General features: G+C 34.6%; 1 protein-coding gene and 2 pseudogenes across 7 annotated transcripts in view; 2 read left to right on the forward strand and 1 right to left on the reverse strand.

Moving 5' to 3' along the window:
* WDR72 (WD repeat domain 72) overlaps positions 1 to 22,687 on the forward strand; it is a 236,366-nt gene that overhangs the window by 112,070 nt on the left and 101,609 nt on the right. The window lies entirely within an intron of this gene.
* On the forward strand, positions 1,889 to 2,047 carry LOC141583813 (U2 spliceosomal RNA; annotated as a pseudogene).
* On the reverse strand, positions 12,756 to 12,900 carry LOC120361421 (U2 spliceosomal RNA; annotated as a pseudogene).

A 22,687-nucleotide genomic window follows, 5' to 3' on the forward strand; every position in this document is an offset into this window, starting at 1 on the left:
GTTCTCTCATTCTATAGGTTGCCTGTTCACTCTGATGATAGTTTCTTTTGCTATGAAGAAGTTCTTTAGCTTAATTAGGTCCCATTTATTAATTTTGGCTTTTGTTGCCATTGCTTTTGGTGTTTTAGTCATGAAGTCTTTGCCCATACCTGTGTCCTAAAAGGTAATGCCCAGGTTTCTTGCCAGGATTTTTATAGTTTTGTGTCTTACATTTGTTTTAAACCCATCTTGAGATAATTTTTGTATAAGGTATAAGGAAGGGGTCCAGGTTCAATTTTCTGCATATGGCTAGCCAGTTTTCCCAACACCATTTATTAAACAGGAAATCCTTTCCCCATTACTTGTTTTTGCCACGTTTGTCAAAGATCAGATAGTTGTTGATGTGTTGTGTTATTTCTGAGGCCTCTGTTCTGTTTTATTGGTCCATATATCTGTTTTGGTACAAGTACCGTGTTCTTTTGATTACTGAAGCCTTGTAGTATAGTCTGAAGTCAGGTAGTGTGATAACTCCAGCTTTAGTCTTTTTCCTTAGAATTGTCTTGGTTATACAGGCTCTTTTTTGGTTCCATATGTAATGTAAACTAGTTTTTCTAATTCTGTGAAGAAACTTGATGGTAGCCTAATGGGAATAGCATTGAATCTGTAATTTACTTTGGGCAGTATGGCCATTTTCACAATACTGATTCTTCCAATCTGTGAGCATGGAATGTTTTTCCATTTGTGTCCTCTCTTATTTCATTGAGCAGTGCTTTGTAGTTCTTGAAGAGATCCATCATATTCCTTGTAAGTTGTATTTCTAGGTATTTTATTCTCTTTTAGCAATTGTGAATGGGAATTCACTGATGATTTGACTGTCTATTATTGGTGTATAGGAACGCTTGTGATTTTTGCACATTGATTTTGTATCCTGAGACTTAGCTGAAGTTGCTTATCAGCTTAAGGAGATTTGGGGCTGAGATGATGGGGCTTTCTAAGTATACAATCATGTCATCTGCAAACAGAGACAATCTGACTTCCTCTCTTCCTATTTAAATATGCTTTATTTCTTTTTCTTACCTGAATGCCCTGACCAGAGCTTCCAATACTATGTTGAATAGGAGTGGTGAGAGAGGGCATCCTTGTCTTGTGCCAGTTTTAAAGGAGAATGCTTCTAGTTTTTGCCCATTCAGTATGATATTGGCTGTGAGTTTGTCATAAATGGCTCTTATTATTTTGAGATAGCTTCCATCAATACCTTGTTTATTGAGCATTTTTAGCATGAAGGGGTATTGAATGTTTTCGAAGGCCTTTTCTGCATCTATTGAGATAATCATGTGGTTTTGTCATTGGTTCTGTTTATGTGATAGATTATGTTTATTGATTTGCATATGTTGAACCAGCCTTGCATCCCAGGGATGAAGCCAACTTGATCGTGGTGGATAAGCTTTTTGATGTGTTGCTGGATTCAGTTTGCCAATATTTTATTGAGGATTTTCCCATTGATGCTCATCATGGATAGTGGCCTGAAAATTTCTTCATTTAATTTTGTTTCTTTCTTGTCTTCAAGAAGCAATAAAATGCCAGGGTCTTGTTTTCCTACTTACAGGCTGCTTTCAACTTCATTTTTTTGTTTTTGCTCCTTACCTTAGATGACTACAATTTTAAACTTTTATTCTTTACATTTGGAGATAATCTAAATTGGACAGGATTATCACTTTCTTTGTCCTACATACTATACTTCTATTATTATTGAATGTAGTGCTAATGAGATTGATATTTATTTGTGCTTCACCTAAGCTATACCTTTTTAAATTACGTACTGTGTATCTTTATTGTCTATTATATACTATTTCTCTTAGCATTTTATCCTGTTAGAGTTAAGCTGTTAAGATTGTTTTACTTATTTATTATCGCTTCTCGGCCTTTTGGCTAAGATCAAGTGAAGATTGTTTTACTTATTTACTTATTTATTTATTTATTTATTTATTTATTTATTTATTTATTTATTTTTAGAGAAAGGGTCTTGCTCTGTCATCCAGACTGGAGTGCAGTGGCACGATCATAGCCCACTACAGCTTTGAACTCCTGGGTTCAAGCAATTATCTCGCCTTAGCCTTCCAAGTAGCTGGGACTATGGGCATTCAACACCATGCCTGGCTGAATTTAAGAAGTTTGTCTTTTAAAGGCAAGATCACATTTTGTTGCCCAGGCTAGTCTCAAACTCCTTGCCTCAGGTGCTCTTCCTGCGTTAGCCTCTGAGTCTCTGTGATGAGAGGTGTGAGCCACTGTACCTGGTGAGGTTGCTTTATCTTAGTCTTCTTTAATTTATGAGTTTGAAAAGCATGAAATTTTATGCATGCTTATAAATTCCCTATGTTCCTTGTTATTAATATGGTAAAATGCTTCATGAGTTTTCCTAAGAAAAAAATAATTTTAAGAAACCAAATTTGAATCATACTCATTTTATATGTGAGGAAAATGAGGGACAGTATGCCTATGAAATGAAAAACTGTTAAAGTTACTTTGTATTTCAGAATTGTTTTTATGTGTGGATTTTAGTAAGACACAGGTGAAATATTCTCCAACAACAGAATGAACTGTTTAAACAGAAGACTAGCAGGTGAGCTTTTTGTGTTTGGCAATATTTGGACTTCATTAGAATGTTGTATTTATTTTTTCTTGTTGCATTTGAAACAAGTGCATATACATCTGGAGAAAGGTTTAAAGGAGAAAAACAAATACAATAAAACATTTTGAAAATAATTCCAATTCGAAATGCTAGAGGAATTGAATTTGTGCTGCTAGACAAAGAATATCTCTGGGATAGGAAAGGAAGGCCAGAGTCATAAAGGATTTAAAGGAATACAATATCATATTAGTGATGGGGAACTGCTTTTCTTAGATTCATCTAAGGATTCAACAAGATAGAACCTGTTTAAATTTCAGTGGAAGGAATTTAGCACCAAAGTAGAGAGTAAACAGCCATCCTAAAATCATCTCTACATGGCAGAAATCTTTGTAGCTTCACATTTTAAGGGAAAAATGCCTATTTTATTTGTTGTTGGGTTAGTTGTCTTTAAATTCTTTTTCTGCATTTCTTGTCTGTAAAATGAATAAAAGGGTAAAGTGGATTATTATTTTGTGGCCATTGTAGTATCCTGGGAATGCCTTTTCTTTAAAACTGATTTTCTGTAGAATAAAATATATTATTAAAATTAATCTTACTCGTTTCTTTTTCCTTTTATTAATGTATCTACTAGGCAATTACAAATGTGGTTTGCATTCCACTTGTATTGGCCAATGATGAACTCGACCAGGGATAAATATTTTTCTTTTTTGTTAAGGACCTGCTATGATTTGGATATTTGATCCCACCAATCTGATGTTGAAATCTGAACCTCAATGTTGAAGAAGGGACCTAATGAGGTCCTTAGGTCATGAGGGCAGATTCTTCCTGAACAGATTAATGTGGTGATGGGAATGCGTGTGCTCTATCAGTTTCTAAGAGAGTTAGATGCTAATAACAGCTCCTCACTCTCTTGTCTCTCTTGCTTCCCTTTGACCATGTGATCTCTGCACACATGGCTCTGGTTCACCTTCCGCCATGATTGGAAGAAGACTGAGGCTTTCACCAGATGTCCAGTCTTCCAGCCAGCAGAATCATGAGCCAAATAAAACTTATGTATTACCCAGCCTCAGGTATTCCTTTATAGCAACATAAAAATAGGCTAAGAAAAGACCAGATAGTACATATTTTTGGCTTTGCAGGCCAGAATCTTGCTGCTACACATACTCAACTCTGCTGTTGGAGCACAGAAGCAACCATAGACAATTCTTCAGCAAGGGTGGTTGTGTTCCAATAAAAACATTATTGACAAAAGCAGGCAGTGGACTAGAGATGATGCACTGGTTGTTGTTTGCCAATTTATGATCTAGACAGTCTTTACTGGACCTGGAGATCATGAAGTATGAGGAGGAACTGGCAAAATAGTCAACACCTCCCTTTTCCCTCCATATCTGTATTTTACATGAAACAATATCCCAACCGCTTCTGCATTGTATGGCATGTAATCCAAAAGAGTTTATATCAAGTCTATTCTCTAACAGAAACCAGGAACTCATATGTGTTTGTAAAATCACCCTTTAAAGAGAAATAAATGTGTAAGTAATGGCTCCCAACTTAGTTGAATTTTTTTAAATGGAATTTTCTTTAAATAATGCACTTATATGTTCATCTTTAAGCATATAAAATTGATTATAAATAAAGACTGCACAGCATTATTTCCATTCTAGTTAAGCTTTTTAGAAATATGGTTATATAAATTTTTAACCTTTAACTGACCTTAGGGTGATGTCTCTTTGGTATCATTTGCTCAAAATTTTTATTAGAGATTTGTTCTGATACCCCTTGTAAAGTATGGCTGGTGTATTGGTAGACCACCAATTGAAAATTGGATCCCACTATTACCTGTCACCTTATCAGAATGAAAAGTTAGTTCTTTTATATTTTATGACTCAAAAACTAACCAAAATATATTATAGTTTCTAAATTATGAGATTTGAAAATCTCATTTGAAAATTTACTTGTAAAAGTACTAAATGATAAGTCAACATGGTAACATTACATGTACTATGGTTTTTTATTAAATGGTCTTTATTTTAATATTAAAATTGTATAACTACAAAAAATAGATACTTATTGTAAAACAATACATTGCATTATATAGGGCTAAATCATCCATACAGAATGAAAATTTTCCTTTTTTGATTAGTAAATTTTTAATTTATCTTTTTAATATAATAAGCAACATAAAAACTGTTTTTCTAATGTGAAAAATATTTTATATTTTTATAATTTTAAAATAAAATAGATTTTTATTTTAAATTTCAAGCACTTTATGAACAGATAGTTATTTCCCTCTGTAAACACTGATTTAAGATTTTTGTTTTAAGTAATCTGATTTAGTGGATCCCATCTTAAACCTGTAGTACCTAAATGATAATACCCTGCCTAGTAAGAAAGAATAAAAAAACAGTAGGGGAGAAATCTACAAGGCAATTTGCTTTTTGAACACATAAAGTGATGCGAATTTTTTACAGTGTATAACTGTTTATCGTAAGAGTTTTACAGACTTTAAGCACTGTAAGTTAAGTAAAAAGTTCCATAATACCTAATCCTTTTTTTATAACTGCTTTATGAAGAACATCTCTTTTCTCATTTTGTAGCATGAATTTAAACTTTTTCTGTTGTTAAAATATTACCTCAATCACGAAGAAAACTATGAGGAATATTTCACAGCTTTGTTTCAAAACTAATTTAGAAGGTCTGAGTGACTATGAAAAGTAGGAAATGCACCATAAAATGACTCCAGCTGTCCACCTTGCACCCAGAAGCAACTTCGAATTTCCTCACAGTACTTCAAAGCCTGGCTTGTCTCTCAACATTCGTTGGCCATGTAAATCAGAGGCACAAAAGGAGAATGCTCCTATTTCATGGTGCGAGGTTGGTTTTAGTCTGGCTTTGTGCAGCACGTGCCGGTGGGGAGTGCCAGCAGCAGAAGGACTCTGTTCTGACTCGTGTGACAAATGCAGTTAACACTGGATCCATATTAATGTTGTCAAGTTCCCTCAATGTATTTAAACAGATTTTAATTATTTTCAGCGTCCAAAGGCCTGAAATATATAGCCTAATAGTTCTTCAAAGAAAGCTTACTTAATGTGTGAATGTAAAACCTCTCATAAAAATGAAACTTTTATATTGGCCTTAGTCATTGACATAGGTTATTCATCAAGTCAGCAATTTGTGTGGCAAAGTGCCATTTGAATAGTGTATTGTTAGGATACTTATGGTCCACTTGACAAGGGCTCTTGCTGTAAATAGTGCAATTTGACTCCAGCTGTTAAAGAGTGGCTTTGACAGCAGTCAAATAGAATGGAGATGCCTTACTGCACTGCCGAAAAATCAATATTGGGTTCTTGTTCATAGCAACCTGTTCTTTTCTCTTCTGTAGATTTATAAACGACTATCAAGGGTTTATAAGTGGAAGTTTAAATATTATTTTAAATGTAATTCACTTTCAGTTTCAAATTAAGACTTGTGATAAAGGGTACAAATGGGGAGTTTTCGGATATTATTTCCAAACCCTGGCTCATGTTTAGTCAAAATTACAGCTAAGTTTAATTTGGATTCTCTAGCCTCAGTAGAAAAGAATGTGTGTAAAACATGGACTCAAAATTGTGTGCCTATTGTATATTGCCAGCCCAATTATTTCCTCTTTGTGATTTTCCTTATCAATTTATCCTCTGTGTCTCTCCCCTCTTCTCTGTGTGTATACCTTTTTGTATAGATGGCAGAGTTCTTTGTGGCTGTGCCCATAGCAACACCCACAGATGTTGACAGCCAGTCAAGTCCCCAGTGTTGTTTTCCTAAAGCAGAGTCTCGCTGGTTTTGAAGAGTTTTGTAAGCAGTTTTCAGCACTACAAGGTTGCTATGATACCTGACTGGTGGTAATAGATATTGAATCTGTTAATTACAATAACTACATACAGGGCTCTTTTTTCATTGGGTTTCTCTACCATTGCTAGCTGTTATGTTTAAGATACAGAGAGGAAGTAAAGTTATACATTCAAGATGAGAAAAAAATGTTCCAAGGTAAAGTCTTGAAAGGTAAAAAAAAAAAATTCCAGGTATAAAAACCTTTTAGCTGACTATTGCCTTCCCAAGACTGCAGATATAATTTATTTAAATCATTTCTAGTTTTGGCTGAGTTTGATTTTTAGTTTTTATTGTTGTTCCTGAGATGACATAAGTCCTCATATAAAGTGTACTGAGCAGGATTTGAAAAAGCTACGTTTTTTAACCTGGAAAATGCTACTATAATGTGTATTTTCTCAAATGCCTTTTTCAATGAAGGCTGTTAAAATAGCTATCTTTCTATTACTGATCAACTCTGCATTTATTGAATTTATGGCTGAGATAGTAACTGAAAATTCATAAAGCTGATAATATAATTGTGAATGTAGACCTTTAAGGCTGATTCAAGGTCGGCATTATTGTTTTTATAACTGCTGATAGGCAATCATGATTTCTACCAGAGAAAGAGTTAGTTCTGCTTTGGGTTTAGCTGGTTTCAAAAAATGTTCTCTCTTTTGTTAATTCTAAAGTAAGATTTTTCACTGAATAAGTATTTATATCATCTGTTTAGTACTACATTTAGCTTTAGTTTTATTTCAGTCTCTCTCTCCCCACGATATTTCATTAACCCTGTAAGAGATGTGGAATCTAAGATTATAACTTTCTTCTTGGATTAAATATTCTGTCTGTAGTTATCAGTTAATTTGGAGAAGGAAGTTCTAGCATAGAAACATGGAGAAAACAAGCATTTTAGGCATCTTAATTTTGTATTTAGCTTAATCTAAGGACTGTGTTGGCATAATTTATTAAAGCACATCTTTACATTTGCCTCTACTTACATTAATAATTTTATAGATATTTTAGCACCTATGAATTCTGTAACCATGTTCATATGATATTATGCATCCAAAACTATTCAGCTTATTTAGACTTTTTCTTCCTTATTTTTTTTCCTTCCCTCTTTTCTTCTCAGTTATAATTTGTTTTTCTCTTTTAAAAACATGTGACCTCTCAAAGTTTCTTAAGTTCCTGCTTTGGAAGGTACCCAAAAGATGACCCTATTCCACCTACTTAAAGAGGTCATTATCCATTGGGGTCCAAATTCACTCCAATGGATTTGCATGTTCTGTTATTGAGCAACTTGTTGGTTCTGATTAAAACATAATTATAAATGTTACCTCTTTAAAATGTGTTTCTATTCTATTTTTAATGATTCACTGGATGATATTTTTAGAAAAAAATGAAGTTTGTAGAATTCAGATGTCAACTCAAAGTACTAGTTGCTTAAAACTGGAAAGAAATGGAGGATAATAAAATCTTTCTTGCTGAAAGCTGGTAATATCACTTATTGACTGAGAGTACCATCTAGACCCATTTAAAGCAATCCCAACAGGAGCACTGCTTCTGTACAATGACTTATGTTGAAACTGGCCCTAAGAGAGCAGCAAATGCAAAAAACTAACAGGAAGCCATTCTCAAAAAAAGAGAAAGCATTTATTTTCAAGGAATATTTCCCTGATACTATTAAAAACAAATATATTAAGAGTTCCTTTATTTATTGTAACTAAGAGCATGAACTTATTAAAAAATATGTAACCAGCTAACATTCTTGTCCATTTTGCTGCACTGGGTTTTAATAGTGATGTCCTGAAGGCGCCACTAGATCTCTGCGTCTCCAAATAACATATACTTATTTGTAATTTTCTTCATATTCTATAGCTCACATAATTCTGAAAACAGGTTTAATCCTAAATTAAAATATCCTGCATCATCTTTTGGTTCAAGTGTGATTATTCCTGCCAGATATAAAAATGATCCTAACAAGCTGCTGTGAGCAGCAGGGCTTATGCACATATTTAACTCCGTGCACAATCAAGTGGGACTGAAAAGTGTAGTTCTATATCTTCGCATATTGCCCAAGACCTGATGGCTTTTAGAAAGCCATTAAGAGAGTTTACAAAGCTGGGCACAGTGGCTCACACCTGTAATCCCAGTGTTTTGGGAGGTTGAGACAGGCGGATTATGAGATCAGGAGTTCGAGACCAGCCTGACCAATGTGGTAAAACCCCGTCACTACTAAAAAATACAAAAATTAACTGGGTGTGGTGGTGTGCACCTGTAATCTCAGCTACTCAGGAGACTGAGGCAGGAGAATTGCTTGAACCTGGGAGGTGGGGGTTGCAGTGAGTCGAGATCATGCCACTGCACTTCAGCCTGGGCGACAGAGTGAGACTCTTGTCTCAAAAAAATAAATAAATAAATAAGAAAAGCTTACAAAATGCAAAGTCCTGCTCACCTTCATTACTTTCTTATTAGCTCCCACTAGAGGTCTCTTGTCATTATATAAAACATGGACTTCTCTATTGTTTCTCTGGTAGCAAATGTTTTGATGTTTTGTTTTCCTTTTGTTTGTCTCTCATGTCGGTCTGTTTTACAACAACTATAGCATGACATTGGTCATGCTAAATATGGAAAGAATAGTATGTGTCCTGTCTCTTCGTATGTGATTATTATGAGACTTAAATGAGAAAATTATTTGACAGTTGACATAGCTCCCTAAACCTAAGAGCATACCTGAATCAACTTTCATGAAATTTGTTATTATATGACTGTCTGTCGAATGTTGTTAATTACCAAGGACCTAGCTTTTATTCAACCAGATCAATTATAGTTAGTCAAGTTGATAGATAGTAACAAATTGTCTTTAAGATCTCTTTTTTTTTTTTTTTTTTTTTTTTTTTGAGACAGAGTCTTGCTCGGTCACCCAGGTTAAAGTGCAGTGGCACCAGCTAACTCACTGCAGCCTCTGCCTCCTAGGTTCCAGTGATTCTCCTAGCTCAGCCTCCCAGGTAGCTGAGATTACAGGCATCCATCACCATGCCCAGATAATTTTTCTATTTTTAGTAGAGATGGGGTTTGACCATGTTAGCAAGGCTGGTCTCAAATTCCTGACCTCAGATGATCCACCTGCCTCAGCCTCCCAAAGTGCTGGGATTATGGTATGAGCCACCACGCCTGGTCAAGATCTCTTAAGCATATCTTTTCTTTATGACCTTAACGTTTATGTATGCTAATGGTCAACTTAAAATATCTTTAAATATATTTTTAGTCATTAAATTTCTGGTGTTAACAAGGATGAAATTAGTATGATAGAAGCAGAAAACTAACAGTTCTGAGTGTATTTTGTCAAAATATGACAATTCAACTAATCATGACAAATTATGCCCTAAAATATACATCTGATTTAAATGGCCTACCCTTCTGTCTTAATCAAGATAGCAACTGAGATCAGATACAGAAAAGTCAATGAGTTTGCTTGGTTAGGAGGTGCCCATGTAACACACAGCACCTCATATGATGATTTGTTTCACTGTCTGCTGCACAAAGGCCCAGCTATGAGGCCACAGCTTGATGTTTCTTGCCTTTGCCAAATATTCTATGTCCATGAAGTCTAAGACCAAGTCCTTATATTTTAAAACATTGAGTTGCTATATTTTATCAGACTTCAGTTTTGTAACAAGAAATAATTATCAAAATCTGTTTATCTTTTACTAATGAATAAAATCTAAGGATTTGGACCCTTATTTCTCTATCTGTATGAAGGGTATAATAAATGGCCATTTAATTCACAGACAAATCATGAAGTATAATGGGACTAAGTAATGTAATCTACAAAAGTCTCATTATGTATGAATGATACATCTTATCTGTTAAAGCTTTTGCAGCCCTCTTGCGGTTACCTGATGTCTTCTCAATAAATCATTTAATATGGTTGCTTTTAATTTTTGTTTTCAGGATATACAGAATTTCATTCAGTATAAACACATCACATCATATTTTAATTAAAAGTTTCTTCACTTGAGAATTAGAGCACCTTTGTCAGTAGTTCATGAGTGATACTTGGGAAAGAAATTGATTTTTACTCTCCACTAGTAATTTTGTATTTATTTCAAGACTGGGTATATTTATGCTTAATCAAAACCTAGGAAATATCCCCTTCAATATTTCAGAATGTTCATAAAATTCAAATTTTTATTTAGTACTATTATTTTGAAATGTATTATATCTCCTAAACTAGGAATTCTATCTATTATTTTCTTAGTGAGAGTATCTTTGGAGTTATAAATTTGGTTTTGACACTTATGTGGGGCAGGGGATGTCCTGTAAGGCTAACACATATTCTTCAGCCATAACAATTTCCAGTCTATTGAACTCACATAACTGTTTATGAAATATTCTTTTCAGCTCCCACCAGCATGATGGAAAGAAAAGAGACTAAGAATGAGTGTTCTATTATTATTAATCTGAGTTGTATTCATCCTTGTAATAAAAACCAAAATTTTAAATCTTACATTAAAAAGATGAAAAATGTCAACTGCAGGTTCAGTCCCATGAGCCATATATTTAACCCCCAGCTATTTGGTCTCATTACAGAAACTCGTATTTCCACTGATGCTAGCCTTCTGCCAGAATGTTTTCACCCCAATTCTACAGCTTTAAGTCTAATTTTGATGCCATTTTACCATTACATAGGTAGCAGCTTACTTTCTATTATTCTCTTTCTCTGCATCCTTTTTATTTCATTTTGTATCTTCTCTACCCTTAACTATAGTATTAACTCAAATGGGACAGTTAGAGTTATGATAAACCTACTCTGTAAGTTTGTCGTGAAATTCTCATCACCTAGCATATCTGGCACATGGTAGGCATTCAGAAATATCTGTGGAATCAACTTTTTTTTTTCTTTTTTTTTTGAGACAGAGTTTCGCTCTTGTTACCCAGGCTGGAGTGCAATGGCGCGATCTCGGCTCACCGCAACCTCCGCCTCCTGGGTTCAGGCAATTCTCCTGCCTCAGCCTCCTGAGTAGCTGGGATTACAGGCACGAGCCACCATGCTCAGCTAATTTTTTTGTATTTTTAGTAGAGACGGGGTTTCACCATGTTGACCACGATGGTCTCGATCTCTCGACCTCATGATCCACCCGCCTCGGCCTCCCAAAGTGCTGAGATTACAGGTTTGAGCTACCGCGCCCGGCCGTGGAATCAACTTATGAACTGAAAACCACTGAAGTCTAAAACATAAAGAATAGAGGGTAAAAAAGTAAAGGATGCTTCCTTTTTTGAATTGCAAGAGGAAAAAATGAAAATGACTGCCAGAAAAAAAAAAGTATAGTTATTTTGCCAATTGCTTTAAGTCCAAATCAGGTTTACATGACTTGATTGTACAGAAAATAGTGACCTAGCAAAAAAATAGTCAATCATAGCAAAGAGGCTGCTGAAACACAGCAGTAACCTCCACTGATATTTAGACAGCAGTCTCAATTAATCCAAAAATTATAAGAAAAAGTTTATGAAATAGTTGTGATAAAACTTAGCATGTCCAGCATATTAGGAAGAAATGATTCACTTTGGGTAAGGTGGGCATACAACAGAGCTGACAAAGACCCAGAAAGGAAGATTAAAACGCAATGTGATTAAAATGGCTTGTGACACCAGCAAAGTGCATATTATTACCCCATTTACTTGCCCTTTCATCTTAGACTCCTTTTCTAATAACAAAGTTATATAAAATAAACACTCAAAAATAGCCTGAGGATTGTATTGTATATCATGAGCCTCTACTTCCCTGAAATAATTACTTTACTGAGCCCTCCCCTCAATACAAAACCCCTAAAGCCAGCAACAATATAATAAACAGGTTTGTAATAACTTTTAGAAATTTAAGTGTAATAAATATGAAGAGGCCTGATTTATGTTTCATTTCCCAGATGCAAAGTCTAGTATAATTCTGCATCCCCTCAAGTAACAAACATTGCTTCCTGCTTTTGTACATCATTTGAAAATTGCTTAACTCACCCTCTCATCTGAGGATAAGGAGGAGAGAGGGCTGATTATGTTTCAACGTGTATGACATAAAATGCTTTTAGGTAGCTCTTCACGGGAACATAGGGTGGCATACTGGATTAGCAGCCCCAGGAGAAACTGAGCCTCACAGAATTTGTTCTTTTTTGTCTCTGAACACCTCATGTAGATTCTCATGATAAGGCTTTTCTGTAATTCCTGATGGAACAGTGCTCTTCCACATGGTTAGTGATGGTGACTCTATTCTCCACATATCTTCCTGCCCAATCTCATGTACCAGAGATGTTCTTCTCTTTAGTCAGATCCTACCCATACTACAGCATCTGCATGCACAATTTACCATGAACATACTAGTTAAACAATTTATATTAAACTGATAAGAACAGATACCACATTTGATCTTAGCCAGAAGGTCAAGAAGTGATTAAACACTTCATAAATTAACTATGGGCTGGGCATGGTGGCTCACGCCAGTAATCCCAGCACTTTGGGAGGCAGAGGTGGGTGGATCACCTAAGATCAGGAGTTTGAGACCAGCCTGGCCAACATGGCGAAACTCCATCTCTACTAGAAATACAAAAAAATTGGCTGGGTGTGGTGGCATGCACCTGTAGTCCCAGCTACTGGAGAGGCTGAGACAGAAGAACTGCTTGAACCTGGGAGGAGGAGGTTGCAGTGAGCCGAAATCATACCACTGCACTCCAGCCAGAGTGACAGAGTAAAACTCCATCTCAAAAAAATAAATAAATAAAATGAATTATGGATTGCCTTATTATTTTACCACCATTTGTCTTATTTTCTCAATTAGCTCTAAAACTCCTTGAAAAACAAAGAATTACTATGTCTGCATGTTATGTAAGTTTTATAGCATGGAATGCAAAACAGAATACATTATTTATTCAGCAAATATTCACCGAACATCTACTATATGCCAGGCACTCTTCTTGATACAAGATCGTGGTGCTCATGGCCCTTACATTTCTAGTAAGAGAGAATACATCGTACAAAACAAAACAAGATTGCCAGATAATGATAAAGCTTTGCAGGGAATTAATGTTGGCCAGTTTGATAGACAGTCCTAGGGGTTTACTATAGGCTGAGTGATCAGAGAAGATCAGAGAAAGAAGTAGGATTTATACTAAGTTTGAATTGCAGGAAGGAGCCAGAAATTCTACCAACTTTCAGAGGGGAGAATATTCTAAGCAAAGCAAACAGCTACTACAAAAGGCCTAAAGTAGGAATGAGCTTGATGTAGACAATGAAGTCAAAAAGATCAGTGTGACTCAAGCCAAGTATGGGGAAGGAAGAATTATGAGTCAATATTGAACGGTGAGGGAGGGATAGAATATGTTGGGTGTAATAATCCCGAATAAGAAGCTTGAGTTCCAAGTATTAAAGGGAGTCTTTTCACGATTTTACTCAAAAGGAGTAACGTGATTTGACTTATGTTTTGAAAAGGTCATTTTGTTTGCTATGTTAAAAAAACTGAATTAGAAGAGGCAGTGCATCTAGAAGAGAAGTCTATTGCTTAGCTGAAGCAAGAGAAAGAAATTGTTAGCTGGTTCTTTTTTAAACATCAAGCTGGCAAAAACCATGATGTGACATATGTGCTCTAGCTGACCTCATCCCAAAGTACCAATGGGAGGAACCCCTTTAGATGGTGAGGCTAACTCTTGTCTGTGGTATGCAGGAACTCGTATTAGCATGACTTGATGGATGGATGAATAAGATTTTGCCATAAGGAAAAGCAGGTCTCAGAATATGAAGATGGGGAACAAGTAGGAGGTTAATGAGAAGTTGATATGACTTGAGATGGAATATAAAGGAAGATGCAGTAGGAGGTAACTATGACTTGTACTGCTGCAGAAAATAAAAGGAAGTCTTTGAACATGGACTGCAACTTCTTTTAGTAGGAACACTTAATATGACATCTGCTCTCTTAACAAACTTTTAAGTGTATAATATATCATTGCTGACCCTAGATACAATGTTGTAAAGCAGATCTCTAGAGCTTACTAATCTTACTGGGCTGAAACTTTATGCCCATCGATTAATAACTTAAGCCCCTAGCAAGCACAATTCCACTCTTCAATTCTATGAATTTGGCTATTTCAGATATTGCATATAGGTGTTATCAGGCAATGTTTGTCTTTCTATGAGTACTTACTCCACTTGGCATCTGTTCTCAAAGTTCATCAAGTTGTCACATATTGCAAAATTTCCTTCTTTTGGAAGGCTTAATACTATCCCATTGTATGTACGTATGACAATTTCTCTACCTATTCATCTGTCAATGAACATTTAGGTTATTTCCACATCTTGGTTATTGTGATGCTATAAGAAACATGGACATGGTCATACTTCTTCAGGATTCTGATTTTAATTCTTTTGAATAAATACCCAGAAGTGGTATTGCTGGACAATATTTTGGTAGTTCTATTTTTAATTTTTTGAAAAACCTCCATGCTGTTGTTCATAGCAGCTACACCATTTTGCATTGCTTCCCACAGTGTGCTAAAATTCCAATTTCTCTACATCTTCACAAACACTTATCTTCTCTTTTTGCTTTGTTTTTATTTTCATTTAATAGTAGCCGTCCTGAAAGGTATGAGCTGGCATCTCATTATGGTTTTTATTTGCATTTCTTTGATAATTCATGATATTGAGCACTTTTCAAATATTTCTTGGCCATTTGTATATCTTCTTTGGAGAAATGTCTATTCAAATCCTTGGCTTTTTGTTGCTGTTGTTGTTGTTGTTGTTGTTGCTGTAAGAATTCCTGAACTTGGACTTCTGGGAGCAATTTATATTTGTGTTGGAAAATCTCATGAGTAACAAAAACAACAAATACAGACTTAAGATAACATCCTCTGTTAAAGTGTAACTTGCCTGAATTAAGGGGATTTAATATATAAAATTGCGTTCTTCATATTTACATTGCATTTTTGCCCAGAAAAAAATATTTTACGTACATTTAAAACTCCCATTAATTTAGAATAAGCCAGGAGTTGGCAATATTTTTCTCTCAAGGGTCAGATAGCAAATATTTTTGGTTTTGTGGGCCATATGGTCTCTGGTACACTTACTCAACTCTGCCTTGGTAATGCAAAAACAACCATAGTCAATGCATCAGTAATGGAGCATTTCTGTGTTCCAGTAATATTTCGTTTACAAAAAGAAGAGGTAGGCAAGTCTGTAAGTCATCGTTTTGTGACCTCTGCAATAGGCAGTGCTGTGATTAGATTGTGTTATAATGGAGTATAATAGGTCACAAGAAGAGGAGTGGAAGCTTTCCATTGGAAAGAACTATATTTTTGTCATTGATAGATTTTCATGCAAACCTCCCTCTTTACTGAAAATTATAAATGGTTTTGCTCAATTTGGGAGCCCTGGATGGGAACTCATTTTTGGCTTCTCAAGAGATTTTTGTCTTGTTTCTTCTGCTTCTTACTTTTTTAAGGTAGTGTACAAGCTTGATCTTGTCAGTCAGTTGCTAGGTATGTGAGAAGTTATTGTGGTATGGTTGTTTGCAAGAACTCATGTTCTCAGACATTTCATAAATTTTATATACCTTTTTTTAGTGGGCATCTTTTCTGGGTATTGATTTCAATTTAATAAGTATGTGTTGAATTCAATTGACTGAAGTATCTGGTGGCCACACAAACATATATTCAAAGTAAGTGGGGTGGTTGGTCATTCTTTGTGTAAATATGCATACAAATCACTCAAAAGAGGAAAAGCACTATCCAAAAAACACTTGTCCTTTGGTCTATTTAGTAGTGAGCCAATTCTGGCTAAGTTGTTTTTCCTTCAGACCTATACTTTTCCTGACCTTTTGACCAATTAGAAGCTTGTTAGTGTGATGTTTAGAAAGCATCAGCATGATACTGCTGATTTCAGGGTCACAGTTGGGAAGCAAAGGTGTTTGGAGTAAGTAAAATTACATGTACATGCCACATCTCTTTTAATTAGTTTTCATCTCTAGAAGGTGGTGACACAATAACTTAGTAAGACATACTTATCTTAATTGACAAAAACATATAGAGAAAGAAGTTAAAACAAATGGAAGGAAACAATTGCTATTTAAAGAATACACATGGGATAAGTATATTTCCTGCTACATAAAATTTGGCTTATTAATTAATTTTTTATAATTTGATATTGAGAATTTTTATTCTATTAGTGTCATTGAATTATTAGAGTAGACCAAAATTGAATTAAGAAGTGTCTATTCAAATAGATGTGCCATCTGTCAGAAGTGGGGAGGTTTTGGGGGGAGGGGAATTTGTTTCTGTATCTTCTAGTCATTTCCAGGGAAAGCATAATGCACATAAGCATGAGAAATCACATTTCATGTAGTGGAAGGAACACTGGACTAGAAGTAGTCAATCTGAGTTTTAATTTCAACTGTGGCACTTCAGTAGTTGGGTTGATTAAACGAGTGGCTATATAACATTGAATCAGTCACCAAGCATCTCTTGTCTCTACCTACCTATTCATGTATATATTGATATTGATTTGGATAATGTCTAGATCAGAACAGGCTATATTATACTCCAGTAACAAACAATGTCACAAATTTCATCAGCTAAAACAACTCAAGTTTATTATTTCTTATTCACTCAGTGTACCAATCTGGGGTTAGAAGGGGCCTCTGCTCTTCATTGTTATACAGAGACAAAGCTAATGAAGCAGAAGCCATGTGCTGGGAAAAGGTGTAGAGCTGTAAGCATTTGGTAAAAATACTGATGACTGAGGAGAAGGGGCACGAGAGAGGGAAAAACATACTAATGACTGCACAGATCATTTCTAGGACTTTTTTACGATTATATGACATGTTGTGGAAAAGTGTGGTTGCTCTTTAGAGGAAGTTAAGGATCTCCCTAGGTATTACGATTATGGATGTCTAATTTTCTTGTGCTTAGCTTTATTATGGAATTCTATGTAAACACTATTATCACTGTTTATTGAAGGCAAAAATAATATAGCAAAAGCTATTTTTAGGTAATGAACCTCTTTCAAATGTCCCTTGATTTTCTTACATTTTTTTTAAACTTATAAATGTATGTAAATACCTTTAGTTTCTTCTCTAATTCAGAATTCGGTGTCTGAGATAATATTTCATATTCTGCACTATTGTGATTTTATAATAATTGAACACAATCTTTTCCATTTTTCACATGGAATTATATTATTGTTTAGTCTGTTTGTGCACAAAAATAATTCTGATCTTTCACATTTTGTTCTTTAGATCTGGTCTGACTTACTGAGCCTTCTACTGGAGTCCCTGCCATAGGACTAATGGAATCCTTACTTTTCCATTGTATCAAGAAAGGATAATCCTCTGTATATTATCTCTAGTACAGGCAATAGCCTACAATTTGGGGAAATATTTTGGCTTCAGTAATTTATTAACAAAGACCCTTAATTATTTCATTTTTATTTTTGGTTATGAGACTTCCTTTTTATAACACCTATTTGGCCATACCTTACCTTCCTTACCACTTTTTATTTTAACTGTCCCAGAGCCCTTATTTGATGTTTTCTTTCATTTCAGTATTTCAGTTCCTAGATGGGACATTTTGTTGTACATTTATTTTTCAGAATTATTTATAAAACCAGGAAAGTTTAAAGCTGGCACTTGGTTTCAATCACTTTCTAGAAGCTGGAGACATGCTTGTGGTTGTGGTTCTTTTTACGGGGGAGAATACCTAGCTTTTGTCTCTTGTTTGTTAGCCAATTCTCAATACCAGGTGACCTGAAACAGTCTTCTGGTCTCTGGTGATTTTGTTTACCTTGTTTCTTTTTTTCCCTCTATCCCTCACTCTCTCCCTTACCTTGGCCTTAAAAAGTTTATCAAAAATGATGAGCAGTTTGTTCACCTTTAAATCCATTATTTGTATTATTTCTCACTTTCCTGCAACTTAATCTACATTCACAGAAATTTGGTTGACTTCTGAGAGATTATTTTGGAAACACAGTAAGAGAGTACTAGGTGCAGGGGTTTTATAAGCATGAGATACAAAAATAAACATTTTAAACAATCTAGCAATATTTTTTATGATTAGAACTTTGGTTATTTTGAGAAGTAGAAATAAACAATCTGAGAGTTAAAAAGGAACTTAATTTCTTTGCAGTCATTTAAAAGAGGGACTTATAGAAATATAGTTATGGTTTACAAAACAAAAGTCACATTTTAAGAGTGTTAGAGAGACACTGGTGCTTTTTAATATACCAACTCATCACCTTATTCACCTGTATCAAGATAGGGTCATCATGATACATCCAGGTTCACCAAGACAGTTTTGCCTCATGCCTGTTGTTCTAATGTGATTATTGATAATGCACCATCTCTCTCTAAAAAGTAGCCTGGTCTGAACAATAAATTATATAATCAGTTTATTTAAAGGAGACTAAGTTAAATGAAGAAAAACGTATATGTCCTACTTAACATTAAACTAGCAATTTCAAAAGATTCGGATAACCATATACGATATACTAACACAAACGGGTTAAAAAATAAAAAGCTCGTGCTTAATCAGTTTCCTTTTACATTTAGATATGCAAAAATACTACAATATCCTAGCAGTTAAATGATACAGTTTAAGAGAAAAATTAGGCCTAAAGCAAATAAAAATCTTAATTTTTACTTCATCCAACATTTACAGTTTTACTTTTCCTGTGTTTGGCATATCTTTCTTAGTACATCATTTTTAAAACTAACATGATAAAGGCTCATTGCACAGTAAATGATACCCTTCATTTTAAAATGGTTTATTGATATATGCATTAAAAATGTAACTAGGTAACCCTGAGAACTGCTTTACAAAATTCTGCTATTCTTCACACTTAAAACACAAAACCTATAATTAAAAAAGAAATGAGCAATTTTGTCCGTTAGCCAGAGTCAGATTATCCACTTTAAATCTGGAGATTTTGTAAACACACCAATAATATTTTACAGGCACAAACCAGTTTGAGGCCTGAAACACAATTTCCTTTATCTTTATATTCTAAGCTTTATAATGTTACAGGAAGTGTCCATCTGTTCAGCTGAGATTGCTTCAAATAGTGAGTGGTCAGAAAGACTTAGATGATAAAGGTCAAAGGAGCCTCTTGACCCTGTGATACTTGCCAAAGCAATTGGAGCATCAGGGCTGATATATAGTTAGATACAGTTCGCTAAAGCAGGCTCCACTTTAATGGGTAATGATAGCAAGAATACACAGTAAAATCATTGCTGAAAGAAAACAAAAGTATCCAATATAGTAATTTATTACCAGTCAGTGGGTTTCACGCACTAGGTTGTTTTACCCCTGCAGTGGTGAGAGAAAGCAAAAAGGTACTCTAACACTTAGCTGAAAATGGATGCCCTGCTGATACCCAAGATGCGTAGTGGCCCCATGATTGCCCATGCCATTAGCTTGGTAATGCTGTCTCTATTGTAAACTCAGCTCCCCATGTTCTTCCTGTGCATCAGCTGCAGATTGAAGGCTTTCTCCTTTGTCTTCTATTTGCCCTGCCAATCATGCTGCTCTCCACCCCACCCGATGGAAGGAGACAGTTTTATTGCCAACAAGGATCTTCAGCAACCTAGGGCTCGAAGAATCTGAAAATGAATGGTTGGCACTTTCATTTATACCTTGCTGTTTGATTTACAAGTTGTTGGGATTTTTGTTGTTGTTGTTCCTATCATTCCACCAATGGTTTCCAGATTTTTCATATCTTTGTAAGATACATACTTCTGATCCCTACATGCTTATGGCTTCCTATGAATTTAAATTATTTGTTATGAATGTTGAAATATATTTGGTGCAATATGAGCACAGCTCTTTATAATTATTTGTCATTTATTTAATCAGTTACAAAATTCTTTAAAACTATAGTTACTGGTTTCTGTCAATGAAGATAGAATTCCCATGGGGAAATATGAACGAGCTCTTTTGAATGCCTACATTTTTTCCTTAAACATCTTAAGAAAAACTATAGCACACCAAGAAAAGACAGGCTAAAGCAAAGGCTTTCCTAACTGCAAGCACAGATGCAATAAAATTAATGTTCTTTTACATTTCCAGTTGTATATTGGAGGTGCACTTTGCGTTTTTGGTTTGTGTTTGTTTGTACTTATTTATAATATGGCTATCTTCTCAAATATTTAAATTTACTTCAAGGATCATTGGATTTAATACTGAGGGAAACACTGTTTTCATGAAGTCACAATAGAAATTTATTCCTGATGTAATTACAGTAGAAGCCAATATTAGCTTAGCATTTACAATTAAACATAAACTTAAACTTCATTTGGATTTTCTGAGGGTTCAGATAGAATATAAAAAGTATGTTACTGTATATATACTTTTCATGGATAGACTTTCATATATTTTGTTTGCATATGTAAAATTAAAATTAGATGATATTGTGATGCTATGAAAATTTCTTTTTTTTTTTTTTTTTTTTTTTTTTTGAGTCCAGGTCTTCCTCTGTCACTGTAATACAGTGGTGTGATCAGGAAACATACTTTCAATTGAATTTAAACATTTTAGGTTAGATCACAGAAATGGTAAATCATTGAAAAGTATGATATTTTCTTTCTCTTTACACACACACACACACACACACACACACACGTACGTTTCAGTTTTTAACTTAAGCAAACAATATCTAGGATTATTCTGAAACTAGACCTCGATATGTGAGGAGTTAGGAAAGACCAGATTCAGCCTCTCCTCCACCAGCTGCTTTTATTGTAGCCAGGTTCTTAGCATTATACTTGGTTATGCCAAAGGAAGTTTGATGAGGAGCATGCATGTCTCAAGCCAGCTTCCATCTATTTTAGAAACTGTGCTTTGGACTTCAAAACAACTAGGGACTTTAACATCTTAGGTTAAAATGAAGCTTAACCATCTTTTCAAGAAAAGAAGGAGAGACATTTCAGAAAAAAAAAAAATTCCTCATCACATGTTTGTGTACTGTGATGGTTTGATTTCATTAATAAAAGTATTCTCAATAAACATTTAGTTTTTACAAAATTAATGAACTGACTAATTAATTAATTTGTTGCTGGAATGGAGGTGAGGCACTCATTATGCCTTATGTCTTAAATCTTCATAAACCAAGGAATTCTTAAGTCAATATCTGTATCAGTCTTCAGTTCTATTTTTAGACTAATTCTAAAGCAAAATTGTATGATATCATTTTAGCACTGGATAAATATTAATTTATTATTACATTTATGAAGAATTATATATTTTTTCTAACTTGCATTTTCTACTTTAGAATCTTCAAATGGACAAGGCAGTGGCAAAGGGGAAGCTTATACATTAGGAAAAATTGACTAGCTTTAGGAAAGAGGACACAGAAGAGGTAAACCAATACAGGACTCTCCATCACTAATGGAAATATGTATTTTAAGGGAGATAGCCCAGTTCCCAGAATAAGTTGGATCCCAAAGGCAAACAGCCCTCAGAGATAAGATGGTAGATAAGGAAAATAGCATTTATGCTGTACTTTCCATGAAATTTTTATGTGGTTACATGTATTAAATCAGTTAAAGTAGATGGCATGTCTTGATGTATTTGAAGGGGGAAAATTTAAAAGCATTTTCTTTTCCTGGATATTATGCCAGTTACGTATAGAGTAACTTGACTTTTCAGGTATGGTTTATGTTGTAATTTAAGACTTTCCAAAATACAGTGTAGCAGTATTGGTTTTCATGTAACACTATGGTTTATGGCTGAATTTTAGAAAGTGAATGCTTGCCAGTACAGAGAGGACCCTGACGTTTCTGGATAGTAAAGAAGCCACTCTCACTCTCCAAACCACAGCCCTTGAGTTAGGCTCTATTATTATGATGCTGTTGATGTGCTTCTTTCTAGACATGAAATAAAACATGTATACACAGAGGTGTGCATATGAGTATAAATTTTTTACATAGAAATGAGACACTATAGAGCTATTCTGCAAGTTATTTTGTCAAATCAAAATTATTTGGCAGATATCTTTAAATATCAGCACATAAAGATCTACCCTGATTAGATTTTAACTAAGCTTCCAATACATACAATTTTCATTTTACTTTCAGAAAATCTTTTATGGGGAAGCAATCTGAGACTATGTGCTAATGTACAATGATTACTAGTTTATGCTATTATAATGTCACTATTTTTTCATTTACTTAATACTACTGCATATTTCAACTTCAAATTACAGGCA

The sequence above is a fragment of the Saimiri boliviensis genome, chromosome 2 (genome assembly GCF_048565385.1).
Source record: "Saimiri boliviensis isolate mSaiBol1 chromosome 2, mSaiBol1.pri, whole genome shotgun sequence".
Classification (NCBI taxonomy): domain Eukaryota; kingdom Metazoa; phylum Chordata; class Mammalia; order Primates; family Cebidae; genus Saimiri; species Saimiri boliviensis.